This window comes from Bombus bifarius, unplaced genomic scaffold (genome assembly GCF_011952205.1).
Source record: "Bombus bifarius isolate JDL3187 unplaced genomic scaffold, Bbif_JDL3187 scf7180000007966, whole genome shotgun sequence".
NCBI classification, from domain to species: domain Eukaryota; kingdom Metazoa; phylum Arthropoda; class Insecta; order Hymenoptera; family Apidae; genus Bombus; species Bombus bifarius.
In genome coordinates, this window is record NW_022884352.1 from 7289633 (window position 1) to 7304669 (window position 15037).

The following is a 15037-nucleotide window of genomic DNA, read 5'->3' on the forward strand; positions in this document are numbered from 1 at the left end:
CTTCTATTAAACATTTTCGAATTTCATTACTACTATCCTGACGTTAGGTCGTAATTAGACTATGCTATATTATTATAGATTATATATTATACTAAAGCGAGTATTATATACTGTAATTAAGATTGGTGAAACTTGAAACCAATCTGAAAATACGTATACAAAATTACAAGACGTTCCACAGAAATTACAAAGTGTTTAGATAGTTAATTAATCGCTATATCGATAGTTATCACATTTAAGTTAATTTGAAATGAATTTAAGGTGAAATTAAAATATATCGTGACAGGATAATCACCGAAAAATATCCCATCGCGAGCTCATGTGGTTGTCGTACGATACTACTGATTGAAGTATCCTAAAATTAGTTACTTAAATTAGTTATAGTAGAAACCAGCCGCAGAGAACGGAAAAGCAACGCAAGCATGAAATTGTCAAATAACAAAGAATAAATAAAAAGCTTGGACTTACGTCAGACGGAAGAATAAAGACGCTCGAGAGAAAGGTAACAAATTATTCAGCAAACTGTATTCCCAAACAGCCCCGCTCGACTATAAACGATTCTCAATCCAGCCATAACATTCCTATTTCCCGTGCAAATACGCTTTATTCCTCCCACATAAACAACGAGAACCACGAGCAGCCATTTCATAGTTGTTCCGTCTCGTATCTACAAGCGCGCGCGTGCACAATTTTCTCCCATGTTAATTTCAAATTTGGGTACTCGTCTAGAAAAAAAGAAAAAGAAAAGACAACGAAAGGGACGTAGAAATATTTCAAAGCATCTGCGAATTTTACTTTCTCCCTCGAGCGAGGAATTCGCGTGGAATTGCGTGCCATAAATTTGTCGAATGCCAAAATGGATGCCGCCGTGTCAGAAAACAATCGAATTCACAGGGAGCCGAGGGGAGAAGGAAAGAAAATGGTGTCACGGTTATTGGGTCGTTTCATAACGCGCGGCAGTACGTGGGCAAACTTATTCCTCACCGATAAGACCGCGTTCTCAACACAGACGACAGCTTTCGTTCATGCCAAAACAAAGGGAAACTGACAGACGCTCGGCCATCTAAGAGGAAGGTAAAGTGGATTCTTCGGAGCTTTTGTTCCAGTCCAAGTATCGTCAATAGTTGTTCCACGTGGCGGACTAGCCATCGATAATGCGGTAGCCTTCGCGATGTGGTCGAATAAAATTGGTTCAGAAACAATGCTGCGTCAACCACATTCTTATCTCGTAATTAAGAACGAGCCAAACCAGTACGATCACTGTAACTGCACTCTGTCCATAAATCATCTTAATGGCGGTAACATTTTTCAATAGAAAATTAAACTTGGTCTTTGGAAACGAGATTGAAACGTGCTGAATCAAAGATGTTAATTTGCATCATCAGTTGCGATACTGTGAGCTACTGGCTTAGTTCTGTACGTACACTGTGCCCTATTAATTTAAGTTTAGGTTAATTCTATTGTATCGTAGCGTATACGATACACGTTCAAAATGTATGGATAGTACTATTTGAGTTTGCAACTTGACTTGTTGCATTTTACGCTATTTTATATTATTTCGTTTATCGCTAATGGTCGTAAAAGATGCTTGACGCAGTCGTAAATAAGATACATAATAATACAGTTGCGTCAACATTTCGTTTGTAATTACTTTTTTTGATTTTATGACACAATAGTTGTATTCTCGAATTCTATTCGATGCATATTTTAATTACGGGGAGGAATTTTAAGAATGTCTTCGATATTTTCCTCGAAAATTTATTCCTTTTTCCATCTAGCGATCTTACGATCTTATGAAGAAATCGAAGTATTTTACATCACTGTGATAACCTATTTTTTCCCCAGATACAACTTCCAGTTTTACTAGCGAAAAGAATCTCCTCGTAGCAAGAACAGAAATAACAGTTCTTTGAACAACACTCGCCACCTTTAATCACGAAACAAATTCGATTTTATTTGGAAGGGAGCTGGGGAGAGGATCAAGGTCCCAAAGGTGGGAAACCAGACGCTGGATGGCTCGTGAAAAGAGCGTTGATCGTCGAGATGGGATAGCCGAACAAAAGTTTTTCGTGAGTGGAATCGATTGTAAAAACACTGGTCCCGGTTGCGCAAATGATCGCGCGAATAAAAGGGAGAAAGGGAGAAAGGAAAAAAAAGGAAAAGGGAGAAAGGAAAACGCGGTCAAGACCGATCGATCCTGCCAGATTAATTACAATGCAAATTGATTGCCGCTACTTTTTCGCCGGAAGCAAATTGATTTTCCGTTAATTAAATGTCGCCGTTCGACCCGATCCTAATTAGGATTCTCTCTTCGTCAGTCGGTACTACAAACCGAGATGTGTCCTTCCATCTCTCTTGCCCTCGAGCGATTCGATTCAAGAGCGTCTCTCTAGAAGAGAGATCTGCAAAGCTTTCAAACAGCTTTTCCTCTCCCGAGCCAGAAGAAGCCACGAGAAGCAGAAGAGCAAGACGGACGAAGAAACCGGAAAGAAGACGACGACCAAGTAAAAAGCAAAAAGAAAGAGGTAAGGAATCAGAAGAAGAGGAAGAAGGATAGAAATAAGAAAGAGGAACGTAACGGTGAATGGAAAGCAGAGAGAAATCCAGCTTTCCGCACGAAGGACGAGCCTCGTCGAATAATCGATGGACCTGGAGGATCGGTTCGACCGCACTGGTGGCTTTTTCCACCGCGGAACGAGTCGCAGGTCGGATGTAACGGAGAAACCGAAAGTGCAAGAAAGAGGAAATATATATATAGTTTTTAGTAGCGTGCCGGAGAAGGAGAGACAAGGATAAAGCTAGGCTGAGAGACGTTGCTGTTCCGCCCTGGAAAACAGAGGTGCATTTCTCCCGAGGAAAAGCCATTTTCTCGCCTCGCGCCGCTTGTTTACCTCGGCTCATTTATAATTTCCACTGCACGCTAGCTGCCTCTTGTTTACGACGTCTCGACGAATTCTCCAGCCGAGTCGACGATTCCACCCCGTTCACCGCGTCGGGATACAGCCAGTTCGATTCGAAACTTCCGTCGACCCCCAGTTGTTAACTTCGCTTTCCAGACTCTCGATTAGCCAGTTGAGAGACAGACTCGCTGTTACTTTGTACAAATGCAAGTGCAAGTGGAGCGTGCTGCGGCTCGGACGCGCCAGATAAATTTTGTTTTGACAGAGACACGCACGTGCGTTGGAATGCGTCGAATTGTGCAGAGCTTTTTGTTTTTTATTTACGCTTTACGAGATTTCAGAGAGATGAAGCTTTTAGGTCTCGTATATGCGTATATAGAGTGGAGCTGGGGCATTTTGATTCGACGCTTCTGCACCAGTTAACCGTATAGTTGCATACTATGTAATAGTTGAAACTTTCGAATGAATAGCATTAATAATGCACTGTAAAGTCGAACATAAATTATAATCGCGTTTTTATTTGATACTTAACTCGATCCTACGTTTAAGCCAAATGTAATCTCAACTTGATCGCAAAAAATTAACGAGAAGTCTCGTTTATCGATTAGCGAGAGAATTTCTCTGAATTTCAGCCAATTTCTTGAATTTCTTATCCGAAAGGAATTCGATCCCCTCCTTCCTTAAGAAATTCCTCTTTTTCCTTCAAATTTACCGCGCGACACTAATTGAGCTACTCAAAAGCCGAAGATTAAAAGAGACCCAAGACGCCCAACGCTGAACAATATGAAAACCCTGAAAAGAGATTTTCGAGGTTTAACGTCGAAGCAGAAAACCTTGCTTGACTCTTTCAAAAGCAAATCTTTATTGAACAGTTGGGAAAAGTTGTGTCATATATTTGCAAGTACTAGAATTGACCTGACTGAAATTGATTTGATTTTATTAACTTTGCCATAAATATAAAAGTTCATGGTTAAGAAGCGACCCACTTACAGATACCTACAGGGTGTCTTCGAAAGCATGGTACAAACGGTTGGATGGTGATTCTATATGCAAAAATAAATTGAAAAAGAAGAATAACATTTTTTCGATTAATGCTTGGTTTCTGAGAAAACTAAATTTGGAAATCAGTCGGGTGTCCGTGCACTAAATGTAAGTTTCGAGGCATCCGAGGTTTCTAAACAATATAACTAAAGTACTAAAGTTCTAAAGAAAAATAGAATAATATCCTTCTTCGTGAAACCATTCCAAATACAGACACGTTCACACACACACACAAAATCATATCAACACACACAAAAAAGAAGTCGGCTATCTCGAAACTCACAATCAGAACGCGCGCACCCGACGGATCTTCAAACTTATTTTTCTCGAAAACGATACCTTAAACGAAAAAATGTTATTCTTCTTTTTCGACTTATTTTTACATATAGAATCGCTATGCGGCCGCTCGTACCATGATTTCCGAGACAGTCTGTACGCGAAACAAATCTCCACGTAGGGTTCATCTCTGCAATAGCGCTCATAAAAATGTAATTTACGTAAACCTGTCCACATTCTATCTATTATTTATATATCTTCTATCAGTTTCTTAATAACTCGTTAGAATACAACGTTGTATACGAAATACCGAACGTCAAAGGTTCAATATCGTGTCAAAGCAATCGATAGTCACTTCGGATCCCTTTATTCCTGGAAAGTTATCGGTGAAACAGAGTGGTGACAACCACCGCGTGAAAATCACGGAACAAGTAACATCCGTCCGGAAGTGGAAGACGCGTACCGTCGAAATGGATCCGTTCTAGTTTCGAGTGTCGCGATTTTACCGTGACAAAGCGGCGTTCTGTTCGTTAGCAATGGCAATTATTCGACGAGAAAGGAAGCGACCTAACGACAACGAGCGAAAACGCCTTCAAACAACAAAGCCTCCATCTACGGCTTGAAACCCTTCTACCTTTCCAAATTCAACGAGATTTGATGCTGTTTTCTACTAAGAGAATCGCTTGCCCCTCTACCTTTTGGTGTTCTACTTTCTCATGTAGATTTATCTGAATATTAACAACGTGACGGAGTAAGAGTTTTGGCAAAGTTTCGAATCTTCAGGAGAAAATTATCTTGTACTCTGTTTGGAATTACGATCTAACACATTCGTGCCCGGTAATTGTAGCGAAATCTGAAAGGATGAAACCGCAAGGTAATTGAGACAGGGACTAAAATTTTGAAATTTTAATTTCAAGCGCTATACGTTCCATTTCTTTGAAATACAATGGCTGACGGAAGAAAATTTGAAATTGATACGCCACGAATTTTAATAACTTCTGTACTTACATTTTTTTACCATGTTGGTAATATCTATTCTATAGTATATATTACGTTTATCCATCACTCCCACTATATACATATGTTCATAAAATAAAAAGAAAATAAAAGAAAATGAAAAGGATATTTTGAACAAATATATTCATTTCATACAAGTTATTTAGAGACAAACAGGATTGGTACTTACAATGCTTGCAAATTCAGTTTTCTCAACAACTAAGGGATGAGACATACATACAGGCTTCTCTACAAATACTATTTCGTTGCTCAGGAATTTTCACGATACTAGTTCGAAAAAATAGAAAGCTTTCTGAGATCTTACATTTGAGATCGTACGATAATCGAAAGAAATCAAATTTGGAAAATAGTCTTAAGTCACACAAGTCCTTTCTCTCTGCTAAAAAAATGTCTCCAATTGTACTGCATAGACTTACTTCAGTTATGAAAATGCAATAATAACACGTCGATTTTATCAGAATATTCTGCAATTAAATCGCATCCTATTAAAAAGGAAACGAGCATTTGGATACTTCTCGTAAAAAGACGTGGAAGAAAGAGGGGGGAAAATATATCGTAAAGGTTGCAGAGAGCATCCGTGAGCATCCAGACTCGTGGCCTCGTGTTTTTCTCCTTTTGCTCGTTTTTCTTTGCATCACGCATGCAACCTGTACATTCTCCACGGCAGCCAACATTGCAGGATATTTTTCACGTTGGCCAGATCCGACGATTTAAAAGGCAATCCTGGCGACTCGAGGTCGAAAGGCCGAGTTGACGAAAATTAATCGAACATAGCTCTCTGCGACTCACGGAATCCTGATTTCTAGTGGTTTGCCCCGTCGAGAATCGAAACAAACGTTCGAGAGATTGGAACACTTGTCGTTTGGGGACTCGCGGGAGACCCGGCTTTCCCAACCAGCTGGTTTTCGTCGGTGTACTCTGTAACTGACTGAGATATTAGGCCAACCACCGCTCCAACTCGTTCGTTTTTCGGCAGATTGATTTTTCGCGAACAATTTTCCACTCTGTTGTCTCTGGTATCGACAAGATTGTTGGATTTAAGATAGATACACATGGCTCGCGAAAGTACACGAACGCTTGGACATATGCACGTTATACGGAACATTTTGGAATTTCATCGACACTGTCGTGGGACTCGGTGTAAAGAGATACGAAGACTGGAATTCGGTGGACTACCTTTTTAATTAAATATTTTCCTTCTTTTTAATTCGACGAAGTAGAATGACCAGAATCGTAGTAGCCATGAGACTTTTAACCAGCTAGCTGTTGCTACCTCTCTGAAAAGTCTGTACCTAAAATGTGTCGCAATAAGCAAGCGATGACGAGTATACTCGTCACCATACAGTACGTGTGGTTGCTGTAATATAGAATCAAGTTGTAATAAAATGACTGTTTTATTTTCTAATCTTATAACTGCAATTTACTGCAAATTGTAACTACTTTTTACGTATGACGAGTATACTCGTCAAAAACAGCTAACTGGTTAAGAACCATGTCGATTTTGATGATTTCACCTCAAAAAGAGTTTGTCAATGTTACTGACATGGAGGAATAAATGTGTCAAATTCCAATGAAAAATATCGTGTAGATTCTTAGCAAAAGATTCTAAAGGGAACCTAAAATAACACACTTGAATATTTTATAAATTAGAAAACCGAAACATCTGAAACTTGATATTTTGATGGATTTGATAATCCTATAATCTGCGAATAAAATTACGATAGTTAATGAAGTCTCCTTTAAAATATACCAAGAGCTTCAAATATATATGAATTTCTTCTATCTAGGAAGACATTTTAAACGAATATTCGCAAAAAGTTCTCGACGCGTTAAGGAAATATAAAGAGTACAGTTATTACAAAGATGCATAGAGTTTCATCGTGTTCCATATATCATTTGTATTATTTACGCGACTAAGCAGGTTTCTCCACACTATGTTCAATATTTTCATCGATTTGAACGCCTATGATACATTTCCAGCGTCTATCACAAAATTTCTTTACTCCATTTCCTCTCGCTTTCTTACTTTCACATCTATCTGCGTCTTTACTGTCCGCGATTCTTCTGGGAAACGAACGATATAGGACAGAAAGTTACTTTCGAAAGCTCTACATTTCCGCGTGTTGCTGTCACTGGGTGTAAATAACGTACGAGGTTTTGTTCACTAGACACCATTTTCCTCGACCGATTCGAGATCCAGTTCGTTCGAACAACCGGTATTTCTAGTTCATCCGGAAATTCATTGGTATCGATTTGATCTCTGTTTCGATGATTACATAATTTCTCAATGATGTAATCTTTTAACGTTTTTTTTCCAAAATCATAAGCTGACGTTAAATTTGATAGATCCGTTCGATAAAACTACGCGGAGAGTATAATTTCGAGTTAATATAAATACGATGTGATTTAAAGTTTCTTAGAAACTAAGAATATAGTTAGAAAAAAGAAAAAATAGCTAATTCATAATTTTTTATTAAAATTTGATACACCCTTACGACGATGCATTTTTAAAAATTCGAACGACCTTTGGTAAAAGATACGAAGGAAGGCTTGCTTTTTAGATTACGTATTTTTCTTGGTTGTATAATTCACTGTTAATTTAAATAGAAGCTTTATGTGTACTTCAATCGCGTTGTATGGTTGGTCGTATAAGCTTCTGTTAATTTCACGCTGTTCTACCGTTAAAGATTCTATTCACAAGAGGTCGGAACTGTCTGTAACGAAGATATCACACGGTAATTGCACGCTATTCGCGTACCTCAGCTGGAGCCACATAAACACCTGTCGTGCACCAATGCGTAGGGAATCACCACGGGAATAGCAAACGCTCCATACCAAAGAGAAATTGTTCACGATCTTGCGACGAGGTGGTCGATTAGCTTCATCGATCGCGGCAATTCCCCTTTCGTTCAAATTTATGATACACCGCGGTATATATGCTGCTCGCCATAATTATTCAGGCATTTCTACTAATCTTAGGAAAAACTGTTTCGAACGTGAGAAAGCGACTAATTGTCAGTTCCCAGGTGGAAACAAATCGCGATAATGAAAATGCCAGAAGATTTCTCGTTTATCAGAAACTTCAAAGTCCTATGTAATTTTCTGCGATAACTTTTCAAAGAAATGAGCCTAAAGCGTATGTGAGTCGCGTGCATTCGTTCTACGCTGGTCGGACAATAGCAATGTACAGGGTGAACCACGAATCGTGATCGGTAGAGATGACTCTGTTATTAGCAGTCCGATGGAAAATGTTCGTATGAGGATAGCACGCTTTCCAGAGAGCTTCAACGTGATTATAGCAAATTTTTTGTCGACTCTTTCTTTTCTCATGACTTTTCAAGGTAACCTTGAATTTTATGCAAATGAACCTATCTCTTTACACTTGTCTGTTAGACGATTTTAGTCGGCAAAAAGATTGCTATAATCGCGTTAAGGCTCTCTAGAAACCACGTTGTACTTTATAAAAACATTCTCCATCCGACTGATAATAGACGGATTTGTCGCTTGTACTAAATTGACAGGTCAAAACAGCACATTTATTATAACCATGCGAACATCGTTCGAGCAAGAGGTCGACTCTGCGACAAATACGATCACTGCGTGCATTCACGTAGAAAATACAATCAGATACTACGTAGTATCAGTTTGTTTTACGCGTTAATTTCGAAAGTTCCAATGGTTCTGTTTCATACGTTAACTGGAAAAGTAATTATATTTCAGGCTGACCTTTCAAGACGTTAACCGAGCACAGACTGGAAGCTCGTTTAGACGAACCCATTGATCTAGCCGAGCAACGAGTAGCCACTTACTACGAAATAGTTCAGCACGCAGGAAATGTACCTACAGTTACCGTAAAATCAACTAGTACAGTTTAGTTACAGATTTGATTAACTGATACTGAGTGGTGCAGCAAGTTCTAACGTCCGCGCCACTCCGCGCACAGTAAGTTACCAGATGGCTCGTCACTCCGCTAAAATCGTTGCATGTGCGTCTGCACGAACCTCGACTTCCGTTCCAATCGCTTTATCGTCCAATTAGCGGAAAACCCAGAAAAATATCGGCCACCGTTACAACGAACACCCTGTATATCCATTGCGTTCGCCACACGAGCAAGCATTCGTACACGCGAACGCCTACCAAACTACGGCATCGCGAATGTACACATTATTACCGGTGCATTTACATGTGTATAATAGCGTGCAGCGCGCGCATACATTCGCCCGATCGTCTGTGTGTACACGCGCGGGCAAACATGCATAATAGCGCATTATTGGGGCCGAGTTAACGCGTGTGTCGTATCGATTCATCGACAGGAACTTTCGAGCCGGGTCCAAACATCGGTGACTTCAGGAGCGTACGACGCAACAAAGGGTCTCTGCGAGTCTACAGGCCGAAGATGACAAAGGTGGCCGAGCCAAGGTGAGCCGGATGTTTGCTCGGAAATAATTCATCGTCCGTAACTCGGTCGAGTCCGCCAGGCCTGAATTCAGGTGACAGGAAGTAACCTCCGTGCGCACCGTCAGTCCGCTCTCTCTCTCTCTCTCTCTCTCTCTCTCTCTCTTTTATCAGCCGCTGATAATTTCAATGGGTTTCTCGACGGAGGCAATGAATTTGACAAACGCTTGGGAATAATTTTTGTTAAGGGGATTAAAAAATATTCAGCAAAGTCTACGAGTTGGCTCTTAATTATTCGCGGATTTTCAGGCAGAATTTACGTTGATTTTCTGAACATATAGTTAAAGCTGGATTATCGAAACTGTAGAATCAACAACTGGAGGGGTAAAATGCGAGAATATTCGATTTTGGGAGGGATAGGGAGTGATTTATTGCTAATGGATCTTTTTATTTCTTTGTTTCACTCGCAGGGTGATAATTCACTTGCGGAGTTCCTTGGTTTAGGCGATAATGATTCATAAGGGGAATTATAGAGTATTCCGTTTCTGAACGTAGTTGGTAATGCATCCATGAATCTTATTCCTTTTTTCTCCTTTTTTTCTTTCGTTCAGTTATGGTGATTCGCTGGTAATTTTAACGCGTTAGTAGATTCTTCCATTACACTCGATGGAATCTACGGAACACTGATTTTTAAAACCGGTTAACGAGTGAAACCTGTGATACAGGTGATGTATAAAATAATATATAAAATCTATAATAAATCGCAAAATAATTCATAGATTTTTAGGTGAACCTTTGAATCAACCAAACGGAGAGTTGAGAAAGAATGTTCTCTCGATAAAAAGCATTTCGCCGCATTCATCACGCAGCACAATCGTAACTGCAGCGTTTTAGTAAGAATCGATTAAAAAGATTAAAGAACATTCGATTAGAGAATTTCAACAATTATTCGTTCGTTTGATAAAAAATTCCACGTACTCCATTCGCGATAAAGCCAGTTCGTCCTCGAACATATACGACGTGTGCAGAAAAAGATCACTTCTATTACACGATTTCACCCTCGCAACGCGATTCACCCTCTGCCCCTGAAACTGCTACGTACTCGTCGGAATCATCCTCGAACAGCATATGCAAAAATAGAGCAATCCTGTTACACGATTTTCACCCTCACGACGTATCTCAATGTAACCCTCTGCCCCCGAAATTAGCGCAAACTGGTCGAAACCTTCAAATATTAACAAACCCCCTGTACCTCCTGTGAAACTACATCAAGGGGAGAAGATGTTAGGATCTCATCCGGAATTCTCTACCCCTAAAATTGCCGCATAGTCGTCGAGATCATTTTCGAACAGCGTATGCAAAAGAAAAATAAGAAAGAACAACCCTACTACACGAGTTCTCCCTCGCCGCGTAACTCAACTAAAATTAGCCCTAAGATTAGCAAACATTCGTGGAAACTGTTGGAATATTAACCAACCACCCGTATCTCCTCTGACACCACATTAAGAGGGGAGCAGGTTAGAATATTATTCGGTATTCTCTGGCCCTAAAATTACCACGAATTATCTCGTAGAAATCATGGTGGAAGAGCGTGTGCGAAAAGAGAACAATCCTGTGATGCGTGATTTCACTCTGTCAGACGTAACTCGACGTAACCCTCTGGCCCAGAAATTAGCAAACACTCGTCGAAACCTTGGAATATTAACCAAGCCCTGTATCTCTGTGTATTTGGAATTACACTAAGAGCAGATGATGTTGGAAAATCATCGGGTATTCTAGGTACGCGCCTAAGCGAAACACCTGTCACGAAAGAGGGAAACTTGAGAAGCAGCTTCGTCTTCGAGGTAAGCACCGTAGGAAGACCACAACTCTCTTATTCGAGGCACACATTCGACGCCAGGACGAAGCTTCGAGAGAACGATTGCACGTCGAACGTTCAACCCGGGGTCTTGAATAAGTATTCAAGCAGCACGAAGTGTATCTGTCGCTTAGTGTATCGCCGTTGGTTCCCGTGTAAACGATCCGGTTCGTGTATATGCACAGTAATGCACACACGTAACCTATTCAGAAGCGAAGTAACCTCCGAACAGCAGACATTGTCGACGCTTCTGCGCCCGCGAAACAATGCTTTATTCCCTAGACACCCTAGGGTCACTAGAGCTGTCTATCGAGGCAAGGAAGCTTACAGCGTGCAACCGGGGAAACGTTCTCTGTTCCTTGTTTTCCTCGTCCAGAACTGTGATAATACGCGGCGGAGACTACGTACTCCCCGTACAAGTTTTTCCTCAGATCGATCCTAGACCAGCAAATGCAATGAAAAATGCAGTCTGACTCCGTGGCGACGCACCCTATTCCTGCTTTGTTCTCAGCTTTTTTTCTTTCTTTCTTTTTTTATTACTCCGGATCTGTGAATACTTGATACGAGTTTTCTTTCTTTTTGCCTCGAAATGAGAAAAAAAGGAGAAAATTTCGTACGATCGCTATTAAAGAGATTTCACTGGAGCGGTTCTTTGTTGTGGGAATCTTTTTCAAAAATAGTATTACATCGGTATTCATTGGTTTTTCGTTAATAATAATTATAGATAGATCGTATTAATAGAAGTTATATTTCATTGATATACATTTGGTAGATTGTTATAGGAATTGCTAAGAAGAAAAGAAAATGTAAAGATACGTACGCCTGCAGCTACAAAGAAATGGGATAAATAAGATATTCCTCGATTAGATAGATTTTATGTGAGAATAGTAAATGCCTCGTGTGTTCTTTTTAGGAAACGCGAACGAATTTACTACGTAATTAAGAATATTTGCAGTCGAATTTCGAGGATCGAATTCTGATTTTCAATCCAAGAAGAAAATTTCTTTTCGCCAATCGTTAATAATAGAAACTATGCTTTCGAAGTTTAGAGTTTCCGAGCTGTGCATTGAACTCGTTGAATCCATGACTGTCGATAAAAAAGCTCTGAAATAGTTCCAAAGTCAGAGAGAGAAGTGAACAAAAAAAAAAAAAAAAGAAAGGGAATAATCGATACTTGCTAAATTAACGGGAAAGAAACGTCGATTGGCTACGCGTGCATTGTTCGTGGCAATTAGTCGCCCTTCTCGCTGGGACGAGTTAGGTCTCGATGAGAAAAGAAACATCGAGGGGGTAGAAAGAAAGAAGAGAAAATCCACGTGCGGGTAAACGCTCGTGTTTCAATCGATAGGATTGGCCAGTCACTAACAGACTAAAACATAACCGTGTAAATTAATTTGGATTTAATTAACACTGCAGGAAATCGATATTTAAAATTAATTAGCAAATTGTCGACCCGGTAAGAGAGGGTATCGAACTGGGATTTTATTATGTTTATACAGCGTACAATGAGTGGTAAAAATATTAAATAGCATAATGCATAAGCAATTGTAATTTTCAGGAAAAATTAACATTTTGGATATCCTAACCGTTAAATGTATAATATCGCCGTTTAGTGATACACATTGCCTACGAAAAATACGATATTTGCACACGTTCCTATTTTTCAATCTATTTATTACGTTCTACGTTTCATTTTTACGATAGCAATGTTTTAATCATGTGAAAGTGCTCTTACGATATGAAATTTAACTTAATTAACTTGATTAATATTAGCATATAAATGCTACGATACATACAACGGTGTGCAAATTTTGCATATCGACGATAATACGTTCGAACGTACGATCATATACCTAACGAGTAGTTAAGTAATAAAACACCGATACGATCGAACAGACGTACTATTCATCTACTAATAAACTGTGTTCTACTTTGTACCGTTCTGGGAAATTTTATGCATCAAAGAGTTCAAATGAATTACGAAACTGTCGTTTCGATAAGAAAAAAAAAAATATAGAAAAGCGAATTTGCAAGTCAAGTGCCACCGCGTGTATATGCACGTGTACGTCGATCCTTGTCGAATGGATTTGAGCGATGAAAATATTTAATAGAACACACCCGTCCGTACACAGAATCGTGAATCACGCGGATTCCTTCTATCACCGGTATAATTACGTTTGCCGTTGGACAACCTGCTTGCACGAGAGAGCACGTTCTGTATATGTGTAGAAGCACAATGCACAAGCATGTACCAAGTGCATTCTAACGCGATATACCAACGTGACTGATATTTGCTTGTCAGACAATAAAATCGCTTAAGCAGAATGGATTAGCGTTCGAAGAAGTCAACAGGAACGATTTAGGCTTAGATTAAGCAATCTTCATTCACCAAGGTCGACTACGATATTTCGCTTCGATCGAAGCCGTAAAATATGAGAAACATCGATTTGTGCTTCGTTTCGTGCAACGTGAGAGTCTCAAGGTCGACAATGAGACTTGCACGATTAAAGTAATTAATTTACGAAGTGTATAAATAGAAGAAATTTTATTTCCGCCCCCCCCCGTTGTATTATGTATTTTTTATTTAAGATAAATGGATATCGTAATTAAAAAAATGAAATTAACATTTATCGATCGTGCGAATGTGAAACAAATTAAATTATACTGTGCGCTTTATGTAATAAGTTGCAACGTCTCGAAGGTTTCGTTAGAATTCTATTTTGTTAAAGTTTATGATAAAAATTAGCAACAAGTCTACAACTAATAAACGAGGGAGTATTTTCCATTTTGTGATATTAAGCAGGAAAGATTTGAAAAATAAAAGAGCAACTAATTTAATCGTCGATGTAATCAAAATTAATTAAAGCGACAAGAAGAAAAATTCGATTCCTTTAAATCGTGAACGATAAAGTTCAGTTAGTGGACTGCTATTTTTACAGATTTTTGAGAAATTTAAACGCGAGAAAATAATCCCAAACACATAAAATAATCAAATTACGTGTACCATTTACTATGAGATGCAATAGGTAAAACAAATCTCTCTGCTCTGTCTCTACCTTTTCAATCCTCTTTACAAAAGTACGAATTTTCAGAAACAATTCCAATGTTAATCTACTTTCCTCAGTTAAAACATAGGTCCGAAGTTGCGTAACCTCAATCCTCGTTCATCAATTCGGTTCTACGTATTATTTCGCCGGATAACGAGAACGAGACTGGAGGTCGAGGAGGGAACAACATGATCCAGATATCACCAGTCGCGCCTCTTATCAGTCTATTACGACAGTAATAACGTTCTTGATTTCACCGACATACAGATCGAAGCCAACACTACCAACCTACCGACGAACACATCCGCAAATCAGACTCACACGATGCAAACTAACAAACAATCTGTTCAAAAAAATCTCTCGTATGAACAATTTCTACGTTTCGAGGGTTCATGGGAAAAAGATGGAATAATGTCTATTTATTCTTTCACCATTGAAATGCGTTATACATTGCTTAGAATTGCAAATAAACATCGAACATGACGCGGAATAAAATGAAGAAT

At 39.2% G+C, this 15037-nt stretch overlaps 1 protein-coding gene across 2 annotated transcripts in view; it reads right to left on the reverse strand.

The window, feature by feature from the left end:
• Positions 1-15037, reverse strand: part of LOC117216362 (extracellular serine/threonine protein CG31145) — a 93575-nt gene that overhangs the window by 75059 nt on the left and 3479 nt on the right. The gene's annotated exons all lie outside the window — the stretch shown is intronic.